Genomic DNA, 15,726 nt, shown 5'->3' with positions numbered 1-15,726 from the left:
ATCTTAATAATAATACACCACTTTAAGCAATTTACACACACATATACCCCAAATAGGTGAAGCTTTATACCAGCAGTTCAAACATACATGAAATCATACAAAATCTACCATACTATGATACTTATTCATTATATTACCTCACCTACTAAGTTTAGGAATTATTAAGCCAATTTGTAACTAACCCATTCATGAGTACTATTAAAGGTTTTAATTGACATTAACAAGAAATCATACATATATTTAGAATACTTCAAATAGCAATCTCTGAAAGTTCCAATAATGCAATTCATTTAGTGTGATAACAGAACCTATCTTGACTCCTTCCTTCCCATATTTTAATCACTCCAAGTTTCTTATGACTCCTTAACTATAGTTCATGCAACAACACATCCAATTAATTACCCTTACATCATACAATCATACTCATTTTCATACTAATAGTTATCCATAGCAACCACAATCTTAATTTTTCCACTGAGTACGCCAAACCACTGCTGGCCTCTCGATATTACCTGGCGGCACGTTTTATACCGCCAGGCAGTGCATCAGGAATCTGGGAAACTCCATATTTCTTTGTACCTGCAGAACCTTAGCATCCCTAAATCCCTATATTAGTATTCCATTAGCGATTCAGTCACAAGTATTCATGTCTTCAGCATACACTCATAATTCTATTAATCTAACCAAGCCTTCCAATAACAATTTCTTATTTCTGCACATTGTAATTAACAATCAAACACCAACCCATATTAATCCCGTATTTGCACACAAACCCCATTTTATCGAATCACTACCAACAACCCACAATGTCATCCAATTATGCTAAGGAATATATTATCAAGATCATATGATTGCAGAGTGCCAAACACATCACGAAAACATCAAAAATGCATAAAACTATGTGATTCCCATGCGTGTCGCCTGGCGGTTCCTCTTTACCGTCAGGCGGTTCATCATAGAACCCAGAAAACCATGTGAAAATGGTTGTGTCGCCTGGCGGGGCCTTCTTGATCACCAGGCAGTTTCTGGGCAGAACCCAAAATTTATGAAAAACACGTGAATTGAAGGGAGACTCTAACATTCATGACATGGAAACATTTAAAACAATATGAACGAAATTAAAACAGGCATAGATAGCTCCCCTTACCTGGTTTCCTAGCTTCCAAAAACAAATCCTAATGGATTCTTAATGTATTCAAAGGCTCCACTCCTATTCCCTTGCAACACTCAAATTTTTTCTTTGGATTCACTATTTCTCAGTTCCCTCTCACTCTTGTTGTTGCCAAACTCTAGAACACCCTGTTTTCTCACTCACTCCCCATTTTCTAGCCCAAAATAAATAAAAAATATATTAAAACGAAAATTTAATTAAAACTAAGTTAGTGGTCATTAACTTGTGCTTTTACTTTCCCCATGCTACCCTTCTGGCTTCTCAAAAGAGCTCTAGAGTTTCTAGGCTTTTCCTTCTTTAGCAAAAATATTAAACATAAAATATAAAACTTAGGCTAACCAAGGTTCAAGCTCACATCCTCCCACCCCTCAAGCATAACCACAACCATCAAGCTATCATATTTTCCATGTTCAATTCACACAATTCTATCATATTAACTCCTACCTCCGAATTCACAATATATTTGTAAAATACAACACAATTAAATAAACATACAAATGACACACAAGACTTGAACCCATGTCCTCTCCACATCATTCTATCCACTCAACCACTTAAGCCATCATTGTTCCTTGTCTAGGAATTATCCAAAAACTCCCTTAGGTTATTCTCAACCTCCCACTCCTCGTACCTTACTACTTATTAGTTGTATGAATTTCCTGAGTCTTACATTATTGGTAGTTTCTTTTGAATAAAGCAAAAACGATATTCATTCGTAAGTTGCATTTATAAGTGCTTATGTATTCTCCCGAATTTGTGAATATTTCGGGTGATTTAATTGAATTGAATCGGATGCACCCCTGTTCTGGAATTTAAATACAGTTGGAAAAGCAATTCCTCTTTTCACATGTTTTGACATATCCATGTGTGTATTAGTATTGCATCATGAATTAGTGTAATGAATCATGTTTTTTTATTTTATTCATTTTATTATACATTGATATAATTAGTGGAATTGTGAATTTGGAATCGAGTGGTTTGATTAAAAAAAAATCAAAACTCACTTTTTAGGTAAATGTGAATGGCATGAGTAATTTATTTCATATTATATATATATATATATATATATATATTTAATATATTTGATTTTGGTAAATAAATAAATATTCAATTTTATGGTAGTTTAGTATTTTATGAACAAATTAAATGTTTAGCTTTTTATGATCATATATTCGAAGTGACATCTTTAATTAGATGGTTTGGAGAAAATGTTAAACATTTGTGTTTATGTATATCTATGTATTTTAATTTCAACTTTTTTGGATTTTGACCACCGCGTGTTGGCGATCATGCGGTTGGAAAATCACGTCATTTTGTTGTGTAAATTGTCGAGATATTTCTTTTATATATAATTATTTTATGCATTATATAATTTTATTATATTTGGTTAAGCCTGAGTAATATAATTTTATATGATTGTGATCTCACCAATCATGGGAACAATTGTATAAGATTTTGTGTGAATGAAATGAAATAATTTAATTTTAATTATTTCATGAATAAAACTTAAGTTTATATATTATATTCTTGGCTTTTGGGTATGAAATTTTTGTACAAGTTTTCTACTATTTTAGTGACGTGTTAGTATGATTTACTCTTCCTGTTACGATGTCTATACTTGAATTAATTTTTTTTTACCCTTATTTGGAGATGTTATTATTTAAGGGGTTGTTCATGCATAATATAATTTTATTGTATTTTGTTAAGCATGGGCAATATAATTTTATATGATTGTGAACTCACCTATCGTTAGTACAATTATATGAAATTTTGTGTTAATTATTTTTATATGACATGAATGTCAATCCTCTCGTATGTTATTTTATACCTTGATGATATGATGTACTTTGAATTTTATCTTATATCAATTATTTGTCTTGTACCCTATCGATATTAGATTTCTTTATGACATGAGTTGTGCATTGTCTTTTATTTCTTATTTATTGTTATTCAGGTTGGTATTATAGGCATGTTTGACTGTGTATTCAGAAATATTAAATTTTATTGCACAATAATTATGCATATTAGATGTTTCTTTGTCGTTTTGATATTGGCTTCTTTGCCCATGCACTTGACTTTGGTCAAAACTTTGAATAAAATAAATTTTGAGGACGGGAAAGAATCTATGGACTTGTGTTTGGTAATTACCAATATGGACTCTTCTTTGAGAGGAGAAGCCCACTTTTACTCATGATTACCCTTGAGTTCATTACTATCTAGAGGGCTTCCCGTAAGAAATGGGAACACTCAAATAAAGTGTGTTTAATGATGTTGTAAAACACTATAAAGAAGTCTATATGGTTCAACCTGATGGCTTTTTGCTAAATAAGGCAAAGAGCATTTTAGTTTGCAAGTTGAAGAAGTCTATTTATGACTTAGACAAGCTTCTAGACAATGACATTTGAAATTTGACTGGATGGTCACTTCTTTTGGCATTAAGGAAGATGCCTCAAATAAGTGCATTTACTTGAATACTAGTGAGAGTAAATTCATCATTCTTGCCTTATATGTTGATGATATTTTTCTTGTTAGAAGTAGTGTTGAACTTTTGACTGGGACAAAATTTGTGTTAAATAGCCACTTTGGTATGAACCTTGGCGATGCTTTTGTTGTTCTAGGCATTCAGTTTTTCGTGATAGGTCATGTGGCATTCTTGGATTGTCTTAGAGAGGATACATTGATAAAGTCCTTAAGGTTTAACAAGCATTCTTTGCTTCCATGTATTCAAAAGGTGAGAAACTCTCTAAATCTCAATGTCCTCAAAATGACATACAATGATAGAGTTAAAATGAAAAAGTTCCATATGCTTCTGATATTGGTTGTTTAATTGCTTCTGCTATTGGTAGTTTAATGTATGCTCAAGTTTGTACTCGTCCCGATATTGTTTTTGTTGTTAATGTTGTAGGGAGATACTTGAGCGACCTAGGTTTGGGTCATTGGAAAGCCGTTAAAAAGGTCTTTAGGTATTTATAGGGAACCAAGGATCACATGTTGACCTATAAGAAGTCTGATCAACTTCAGGTCATTGGTTACTCTGATTCTAATTTGGTTGGTTGCCCTAATGATCGAAAATCTGCTTCTGGCTTTGGTTGTATGATGGCAGAAGAAGTTATTTTTTGGAAGAGGGTTAAACAAACTCTTACAACTACTTCTACCATGAATGCAGTATGTTGCTTGTTATGAAGCACTTGTCAAGCTATGTGACCTAAAATTTGATTTTTGACTTTCAAATTATTGAAAGTATTTCTAGGCTACTTGTAATATATTGTGGAAATACTACCACCTTGCATTTTTTTTCTCAAAAAAACATAAGTTTTATTCGCTCAAAGCATTTTGATATAAATTTTTTGTTTATTAGAGAGAAAGTTTTGGATTTTCAGACTCGGATTGAGCAGACTACTACAATAAATATTTTAGCAAATCCACTAACTAAAGGCTTAACTATTGGAGTTTTTCAAAATCATATAACTCATATGGTTGTAGTTAAGTCTTTTGATGTACTGGTTAGTGGGAGTCTGAAATGTACCCTTTATGGTTTTTATGAGATGTAAATTTATAAATGACGTCAGTTTCATTGCATCTCTTTCAACATAAAAAATTTTGAACCATTTTGGGATGACATATTTATTATGTTTGTTTTTATTTTATTTAATATCAATTATTTTTGAAATCTAAGCATATGGTATGTATCCCTATCAGATATATCTTAGTGATTCATGCTTATATTTCTTAATTAGTATTTGTGCTTATGTTTTTATTTATTTATTAATGTTATCCAAGTGGAAAACTGTTGTATTTTATATAATTTTGTTATATAAAATTATTATTCTCTATTTTATTATTATTGTGGATTAACATTAATTAATAAATTATATTATTTGTAAATATCAATTATATAGCATAATTGTTATGAATTTATGGATAATACATATTGGATTTTTGATAAATGGTTCGTGATGGGTTGGACTGTTAGTGAACGGTCTATCATACTATTTAATAATTTGTTGAGAGGTCTCTGATCTCTGTTTGTAAGAATATAAAACTGATATCCCATTAGTTAGTCTTACAAGAATCTTTTTTCATACAACGAGAAAGATACTATTATTGATATTTATACAATGAAAATTTCTTTTTAATATTTGACATTACAGAAAAAATATGTGTATTCTTTTGACATTAACTACTTGATAATATCATATATGTATTTTTTTGTAAAAAAAAATAATTAATATTTGAAACAGTAAAGAAGCAAGTATTGGTGTGAGTATGGACATACCCGTTTCTTGATGGGATGGAGATGAAACAAATTAATACCCGTTTCGTGAAGCCATGTAGCCATCCTTACTAACGATATTACCTAAACGATTATAATATTAACTTAAATGTGTTATCTAATTTTAAAAGAGTAATGATTTGTCTAACGTCGACGACCTTTTAAATCACATATATAACATTTAGTCTTAACTTTTATAGATTATATGAGTTTAAATCCAATACTTTGACTATAATTTTCCAGTTTAGGTTAGCTATAAACTTCAACTAAAATCATTCATTAAAATTAGTTTTTAGGCCATCATAGATGTTAGAGAGTCAAATCCATTGAACATCACTAGATGATTTAGTGAACTGTCCATTATATCATTTAGTGCATATATGTTTCTTGAACAATCTAACATGTGTTTTTGCAGTACACTACACCGTTTTTTGTTTTTGTTTTAGGCAACACTGGACTTACCAATACATAAAAAAATGTTACCTAAACACATAAAAGGCAACAATTTATACGTGTGGTTTAAAAAATATCAATGGTCACACTTTTCTAAAGATGAGACTTTAAAATTATGAAAGTGTTGGAAAAAACGTAACATCAATTAAGAACATTACTCTTTCTATCCCCAAGAAACACCCTATTTGCAGAGAAATAAGATTAACACAAAGAACACAAGAATGTAGCGTGGAAACTCCAAATACAGAAAAAACCCATGACTATAGAGAATAATCACTATGTGCAAATTTGTACAACACATAGAAAACACTCTAAACCCTTTGACCCCAAGTACAACCACACCCTTCAGAGCAAGAATTTAGTTACACCTCACAACATTCTATTAGAAGAGAATAAGAAAAGTAAAACACTAGCTCAAAGTGTCTTTGACTTAGAGCAAAGAACATCATGAAAAATAAATGAATGACAGTTTTTTTAGTGACTAGATGAATGAATTTTTAATATATATATGTTACATAATAATATTTTTAATTTGCGAATTGTTGGTTTTGGTTAAGACCGTTGTTAAAGTTTTTGAATGTTTTCCATGATTGGGAATGATATTAGATGTTTTATTTTTATTGTAGTTGATTGTACCAAGTAATATCCATTAAGTTGTTGTATTAAACATTACCAAAATAAAATATAAGTCACCTCCGATATATATTTTGCGCTCAAAGCACACATAAGCACCTCCACGCAATAACAAAACAATATTTAAAAAAACTATAATTACTTCGAATGCATACATCGCTAAGACTTTAATAAACTATGTCACTCTTCTCCTTTGTAAAATTGTTTATTTCTTAATTTAAGTATTTCCCTCACACTCAATTAAAAAAATATAATATTCTATTACGGGTCTTACATATCAGATGAGAAAATCAAGAAGTGTCAAATTTAAAAGAGCTTTTTTGTGTTAAGATAAGTATCTTGTAGGATGGGGAGTTGAGCTTTCGTCTACGACACAATGCTACGTCACAGAGTTATTTAGTTGAAGAATTATTGATGAATATGATTCTGTAATGAAGGTAGTTAGAATATGAGTTTTTATTTTGTAGATATTGTTTATTTCGTTTATTTAGAAGAACAAACTAGACACAATTATGCACCAGTTTAAAGGAAGCAGCTCAAGGTAAACAAAATGAGTTAGGTTTGGTTAATTATTATAGCAGAAGGCACCTAGCAATCTATTGTGTTGGCTTGGCTTTATCTGATATTGTTAGAAATATTTTAATATAATTTAAAAAATAAATAATTAAAATAAAAATTCTATTGTTACTGAAATTTTTATAGACCTTTAATTTATAGGTTAATGTTTTTTATGGCTAACGGTTATATTCTGATTACAATTTACTTCTTTGTCTCTCTTTTCTACCTGTAAATACTACCTAGGTACATGGGAGAAAAGACAACAACAGAAACAACAAACACTAGAGATTTTCTTAAAAGTGTTATTCTTTTCTTCTCTATATTATCTTAAAACAATGGTTTTCATAAGGTTCGGAGATTTTTCGCTGCACTCGATCGATCTGACGGGTTGTTGTATCTTGGGAGAGAAACGCATATGATTTGAAACACATATGATTGTGTATTTGTTTAGCCCTGTGCAGTAGGGGCGTTTTCTCTCTAAGGATAGCGCTATGCGTGCCTCAACCCAGACATTTCTACTCCTTCCCTTGTTTATTTTTTATTTATTATTGTTATTATAATCGTTGATATTTGATTAATATTCATTGTTTTATGTATATGTCTTAGTATTATTATTAATTTAATAATCATTATATTATCATTTTATATTTTTATTATTATTAGTACTATTTGAGTAATCATTTTCTAACATTCTTAGAGCGAAAAATTCCTCGTTATTTCTATTGTTTGATTACTCATATGTATTCATTTCTAAAATTAAAAACAATATAAAGCTGAAGACTGAAAACTCATTTGATGAACTAATGTGTTTGTTATGGTTATAATCAAAACAGTTTCAAGTAAGCCTAAAAATTGATGTATCTAATTGTTTCTATTTCTATTGGTAATAATAAATGAAATTATGGATAAATAAAATTCTTTCTCATTGAATATTTTTTTTTTGTGATGTCTATAGCTAATATTTTTGCTGTTATATAAATTTATGCTTTAATATTATCTATTCTTACCATTGATGATGATGTTCTATATAATGTATATATTTTAAGTGTTTTGTATGAAAATAATTATAAAATAGTTTGTCATACTAAAACTACTATTATGTTATGGAAAACACTTGAACTAAACTTTGCATTTGCAAAGGGGAAAAAAATTAGCTTGATATTTATATGAAAAGAAATGACTGATAATAAATTATCATATTAATGATTTTTAAAAATATTGTTTATAACATGAAATTACGATGAATTAATTGACATCATGCTTATGATCATGTGTGTGATGATAAAAAAAAATCTTTATATGATAAATTGAATGGATGGTCAAGTAAAAACTAAACTTGTCTTCTAGCAATTATTTAAAAAAAAAATTTGCTTTTGTTTGATATGGTAAATGTTATGTTTCAAGTTCTAGATTGTCTTTGCCTAAAATTATATTAGTGAAACTTTATATTATGCTTGCCATATATTTGAATATAAAGGGTTGTCATAAAGTTTTTTATGAGTTATGAAAGAAAAATAGAACCACATTTCAAATATTTCAAAGTGTGGGGGTGTCTTGCAATGGTTAAAATACCTTTTAATAAAAAAAATCTTGGTTATATATTATAAAGTGAATGAATATATACCTCGCTATTTTGACATCTAGTGATAATATTATTTGTGTTTCTTCTAGTTATGGCAATATGTCCAATTTCTTGAGATGATTAAAGGATATATTAACGTAAATTGTTATTGATTCTAATGGCACAAGATCACTTGTTGTTTATGGTTATGTTTTAACCTTGGATGAAGGTATTCTACCATGGAATATGTTAAAAAACTAGTATTCTGTCACAATCTACTATACAAGCATAAATTATTCATTTTTCCAATGCATCCTGACAATTAAATTGTTATATTTAAAGTTTGAGTTAAATATGTTTTTGGTCCCTAAAGTTTTAGCGAAATTTGGAATTAGTCCCTCATCAAAACTTTTGACCAATTTAGTCCTTCATCTTTCAAAATGCGTGAATTTAGTCCTTTTAACCAAATTTTGTTAAGTTTATCTCACGTTTCAAGCACATTTCATGATAGTATTTAAGTTAACATTGAAGCAAAAATGTGTCAAACAGTATAAATAATTTAAATACTATCATGAAATGCGCTTGAAATGTCAGATAAACTTAACAAAATTTCGTTAAAAGGACTAAATTCACGCATTTTGGAAGATGAAGGACTAAATTGGTCAAAAGTTTTGATGAGGGACTAAACCCAAATTTCGCTCAAACTTGAGGGACCAAAAACATATTTAACCCTTAAAGTTTTTAGTAAAAATGTCAATGAAATTGGCATATGAGAATGAGAGACAAATATATTAGAAACTAAATCACTCATGGTATTGTCTCTCTTGACTTTGTCAGATCAAAGAGAAATATTGCAGATCTGCTTATCAAAGGGTTGATACATCAACAACAAGTATTTGAGTCGTTGAAGGGAATGAGACTATAGCCCATAAATTAGTTGCAACAATGGACACCCATCTCCACATGAATGGCGATCCTATGGAATGAAGTTCAATGGGTAACAACGAAGTTGTTGTTGACTAAAGTACAACAAATAATTTGATTAAATTTTATGTCTCATTCCTATGGCGAGGTGTACTATAAATTGTGGCAATAATAAGGTTGAGGTATGTGCATTATTATGCTTATTTTATAAAATACCTCTTAATAAACTTAATGGTTTAGGTATGTGCATCATTATGCTTATTTTATAAAATACCTCTTAATAAACCCAATGACAATTATTGTAGGGGTGTGAGTCACAAACCACCCTTTGAGGGTTTACCTAGTGAGTGTGATGGTGGGGCCGCTATTGTGAGACATGCGCAAGTCTCTAAGTGACACTCATGAAACAAGATACATGCACAAGGTCGTAACGTGCACCCACTGATTAGAACCTATAATGAACACCGATATTGTATGTGTTATTTACTAAAACCCAGTCACAGGGGATGTAACTCAAGGCAATTAAGTCTCTGCATTTTCTCGGGTGGAAGTTTACAAGCACTAGGTGTAAGGGTCAGACCCGGAAGGTTCCTTACGCTGAACTACAATATTTCGTTTTAAAAGATAATATATTTTGTGTTATTTTATTTTTTAAATTATGTGGGGGATTGTTAGAAATATTTTAATATAATTTAAAAAATAAATAATAAAAATAAAAATTCTACTGTTATTGAAGTTTTTATAGACCTTTAATTCATGGGTTAATGTTTTTTATGGCTAACAACTATATTTTGATTACAATTTACTTCTTTGTTTCCCTTTTCTACCTATAAATACTACCTAGGTGCATGGGAAAAAAGACAACAACAGAGACAACAAATACTAGAGTTTTTCTTAAAAGTGTTATTCTTTTCTTCTCTATGTTATCTTAAAACAATGGTGTTCATAAGGTTCGGAGATCCTTCCCTGCACTCGATCGATCTGACGGCGGGTTGTTGTATCTTGGGAGAGAAACACATATGATTTGAAACACATATGATTATGTATTTGTTTAGCCCTGTGTAGTAGGGGCGTTTTCTCTCTAAGGATAGCATTATGCGTGCCTCAACCTAAATATTTCTACTCCTTCCCTTGTTTATTGTTTATTTATTATTGTTATTATAATCGTTAATATTTGATTAATATTCATTGTTTTATATATATGTCTTAGTATTATTATTGATTTAATAATTATTATATTATCATTTTATATTTTTATTATTATTAGTATTATTGGAGTAATCATTTTCTAACAGATATGATATGACAAGAATGATTTGATGATTTTTCTTTTGCTATGCTATGTGTGGCATTCCAACATCGGAGCAAAAAAGGAGAATGTACTCTGTTTCAGAAATATTCAGAAATATTGCAGGGTAAGAAATTGACAATGGTAATTCACATTAAAAAACCACTTTTAAATAATGATTAATTTTAGTAATAAAAAAAATATTTAGAGATTAATTTTTTAATTAGAGACTAATTTAGAAGTCAATTATTTTAGTATCCAAAATCTTGATAGTTAGAGTTAGCAATAAATTTTAAATACCTTAAACATTGTTTTAGTTACCAACTTAGGGACAAATTATAATTTTTTAAAATTATTTTAGTTACTAATAATTATAATTTATAAATTAATATTTAAATTGGTTACTATAGTAACTAATTTTTTTTGTCATCAAAATTAATAATTATTCAAAGATTTTCTGATAATGCTAGTTTTATCTTTGTCTTCATTCACCAACCATCACACTTACTTTTTGGGTTACTATTCATATTTTTTCAAATGTTAAGAAAAATAATCTTTTTCTAAAATTCTATACTTAGTTTCACTAATATAGAAGAACACTATTTTACTTTTAAATTTGTAAGTAATGGCATTGCAATTTTCTCTCACTCTCTATTATCCTTGATTACCAACTTTGAATTAGTTATTAACACTATTTTTATCATCTTAAAAAATAATTTTAAATAAAATAAATTATTTAATTATTTTTTTATAAAATTAGTAAAAAAAATTTAATAATTGAAAATCTTAAAATTTTAAAAATTATTTTAAAATTATTTTGACGATTTAAACCTTAAATAAGTGTTAAATGGTAATAAAATATAATATATTTTGTGATAACTTTTAATTATTTGGATATAATAACAAATCATAAAAAAAATTGTGGTAATTTTTAATTGTTAGATTTCATTTTCTTTTTCTAGCAAAAATACCAACGGTTAAAATATAATATTTTGTAAGTTTTTGACATATTTATTTTGATTATTATTTTAATTATTAGAAATTTTATTTGTGACAGTTTTTAATCGTTAAATTTATAATTTTAACTGTCATAAATATAATATTTTTTTTAGCGTACATGTCTTACATGTTTAACCATTTTTGTATAAAAATATGTATAATATTGTAGAAATAAAAACATAAATATCAAAATTAGCTCTTGAGTTTTGTTCTCGTTTAGTAATTTTTTCCATCAAAACTAATAATGTAATTAGAGATGTCAAAATAGGTTACAGCTTGTGAGCCAACACGGCTCAGTACGGGTTTGAGCCGAGTTAGGCTGAGAAAATTTCATGTTTTCTAAAAGTGGATTTAATTCGATCTGACTCACTTAACCCACGGGTTAAATGGGTTCTAGCCGGTTTGAAGGTGTGGGTTGACCTACAACCCACCACCAACAACACTATTAATTTTTTTTACAATTTTTAAAAGAAATTATTATAATTATTTACTACTCCTAGTTATATAGGTTCATATTTTTAAATACTAGAATGTTGCTCAATAATATTTGAATAATTTGAATGTTTAATCTATTTGTTTGTCAAGTTATATATGTTGATACTTTAATTTTTCACTACTATCTTTATAATAATATTTCGAGAACTAGATGAACAGTTTGATTCCATTATTATAAAAAATAGGGTTAAATATGTTTTTGCTCTCTCAAGTTTCAGCGAAATTCGGAATTAGTCCCTCATCAAAACTTTTGACCAATTTAGTCCTTCATCTTTCAAAATGCGTGAATTTAGTCCTTTTAACCAAATTTTGTTAAGTTTATCTGACGTTTCGAGTGCATTTCATGATAGTATTTAAGTTAACATTGAAGCAAAAATGTGTCAAACAGTATAAATAATTTAAATACTATCATGAAATGCGCTTGAAATGTCAGATAAACTTAACAAAATTTGGTTAAAAGAACTAAATTCACGCATTTTGGAAGATGAATGACTAAATTGGTCAAAAGTTTTGATGAGGGACTAAACCCAAATTTCGCTCAAACTTGATGGACCAAAAACATATTTAACCCTAAAAAATAAATCGAGTCAATTCACTTTCGTTCTAGTATAATAAATATATAAAATAAATTACAAAAAAAAAAACATTTGTAAGTAAATCAACCTACTAACCCACCAACCCGTGAGGAATTGGACCGGGTTGCAAATTTCTGACTCACCAAAAAGTGAGTGGAGTTGAATTGATCCTTTTTTTAACTCAATTCATATAAGTCAACCTGTGTGAACCGGATTCGCTCACTTTGACACTCCTAAATGTAATGATCCCACCATGAGGATAACTCTTGTTTTATGTAATTCATTAGTTATATATATATATATATATATATATATATATATATATATATATATATATATATATATATATATATATATATATATTCTTAGTTTTCTACCTCAAATTTATAGGCTTGAATCAAATAATGATCATTAAATCTTTTTCTTCCATACACATGTCGTATATGAGTGAAATAATGCGTAAGATATATTCAAACCTCAAACTCATTTAAATTGTTTGATTCCGAAAAGAAATATTCAAATTAATAAAAGAAAAAAAACAATTTTAATCTTTATCTTAATGTGCACACATGTTCGTTAATGTGCCTCAGTTTTTTTTTTTTTTTTGTGGTTTAATTCATGCGTTACATTACATGAGTTCAAACTCCAATCAAAATGATGAATTAATAACTTGAAATAAAATTAAATAACATTTGAGAATTAAAAATAAACATTTAAGTGGTCATATTAATAAATGTAAAAATGAACTATTAATTAGTGCTAAGAAATAATTAATGCTTCTAAATTTAAATAATGAAAAAGTCAATAGAGTTTGTCATGGTATTCTATTAATTGATTAAAATATAACGGTTGTGATCAATGACTATAAAATTGGTTAGGAGTGGTTTTGTTTAGTTGAATTCACATCATTTGGTTTGCTAATGGCAAATGACAAGGTTCTTGTATTAGAGGGTGAGATGAGTTTGGTGTTAAGACAGATGAACAAAACTTTTTATTCTAATAAAGAAATCTTCCTTCAGGAACTTATTAATAATGCTTCAAATGTAAGCAGTTCTTTAATTTAATTTTTATTTATACATTTATTTTATGTTAATGTTATTAATCATTGGATGTACACACAGGCTTTAGATAAAATTCAATTTGAGAGTCATACAAACAAGAATATTTTAGATGATAGGGTAATAAGATTTGTTCCCCACAAGGCTAACAAAACACTTTCCATCATTGACACTGGTATTGGCATGATCCAAACAGGTAGAAAGATGTCAATATTTCATATTCATTTTCACTTTTCTTGCATGCTCATTAATTGTTTTATTTTCATGTGTTTATTTTAGATTTGGCATATAATTTAGGAGTTGGCTTCTACTCTACATATTTGATTGCTGACAAGGTTATTGTCACCTCTAAGCATAATGATCATGATCAATATATATGGGAATCTCAACCAGGTGCCTCTTTCATTGTTACCAACGACATCAATGCCTAACAACCATCAAGGGGAACCAATATCACCATTTTCCTCAAGGACAATCAGGTTCATAAAGTAACTTATTTGTATTTTATTTATTATTTCTTTTGCTTACTCAATTTATTTTTTACAGTTGGAATACTTGGAAGAGGTCACTATCAAGAATCTCGTTATCAAATATTGCCAACACATCTCCTACCGCATTTACCTATGGAATGAGAATACCAAGGATGATTGGCAACTTATTAACATTTGGTTGCATAACCGAGAGAGAGACAGTAAACATGTAGCTCAAAAGCTTATGAATCACATACCAGATGATTTTGTATTCTCTATTCTTTCTAACCTACCTTTGAAATCTTTGAAGAGATTTGGATGTGTACGAAGATCATGGGCCCTCTTGTTTGAAAATTCTCATTTCATGAACCTCCTTCGTAATAACTTCATATGTAATCACCAATCGTACTATGATGATACATATCTCCTATTGAATCTCTCTCCACTTTACCAGAATCATTACAATTCCTCCTTATTTTCAATTTCTGGCGAGAGGTTTCAAAATATGGAAAAATTATACTGGCCTAGTCAAATTCAAGAGGATTACCTTGAGGGAATTGGTATTTTAGGTTCTTCTAGTATCAATGGAATTCTGTGCCTATACGTAAATAATGGACGACAACTTGTGTATTTATGGAACCCAACTATCAATGAATTCAAGGTTATTCCTCCCAGTCCATTTGAGAATGCACCATATTATATTTATATTGAGATAAACTATCACGGATTTGGTTATGATTGTGTTAGAGATGATTATAAGGTGGTTAGGCAAGTATCTTTTTTTGTTAATTCTGATGACGATGTGGAACCACATGATGTTTTCCCCCTCGCATGTATTTGGGAGATGTATAGCCTAAGAAGTAACTCTTGTCAGTTTCATATCTTATTTCAATTTGAGTAGTTAATGATTCATTATCATAACTTTCTCTTATTTTTCAAAATAAAACTTATCAATTTCATATTACAATAAAGTATATGATAAATTATGAAACTTTTTAGAAAGTTGTGTTTTGATATGATGTGAAACGATTTTCAAATGAGAGAATTGTATAATTTCAGATTGTCTATTTTAATCGAGATAAACTACCTTTTAATTAAGATGTTAATTTCACTTAGTCGTGAAATTATTTAATTAACTCACTATTTTTAACGTATTTAAATAGAAGAGTATAAACCATTTAAAGAGATATTTAAAGAGATGTAAAGATTTTAATCTACCAAAAACATATTTTACTATATTAAAAGAGAAACCTCATAAATACTCATGG

At 28.8% G+C, this 15,726-nt stretch overlaps 1 pseudogene across 1 annotated transcript; it reads left to right on the top strand.

Annotated features, from left to right (window-relative positions):
* Positions 1-13,850: 13,850 nt before the first annotated feature.
* LOC146885765 (uncharacterized) lies at positions 13,851-15,359 on the top strand (annotated as a pseudogene). The gene is made up of 4 exons (XR_014995901.1): positions 13,851-13,973; positions 14,052-14,184; positions 14,268-14,467; positions 14,535-15,359. The product of XR_014995901.1 is annotated as an uncharacterized LOC146885765 (transcript).
* The last annotated feature ends 367 nt before the right edge of the window (positions 15,360-15,726 follow it).

This window comes from Vigna unguiculata, chromosome 6 (genome assembly GCF_037176805.1).
Source record: "Vigna unguiculata cultivar grain cowpea cultivar isolate G323 ecotype 2 chromosome 6, ASM3717680v1, whole genome shotgun sequence".
Taxonomy (NCBI): Eukaryota; Viridiplantae; Streptophyta; class Magnoliopsida; order Fabales; family Fabaceae; genus Vigna; species Vigna unguiculata.
This window is presented reverse-complemented; position numbering and strand designations above follow the sequence as displayed.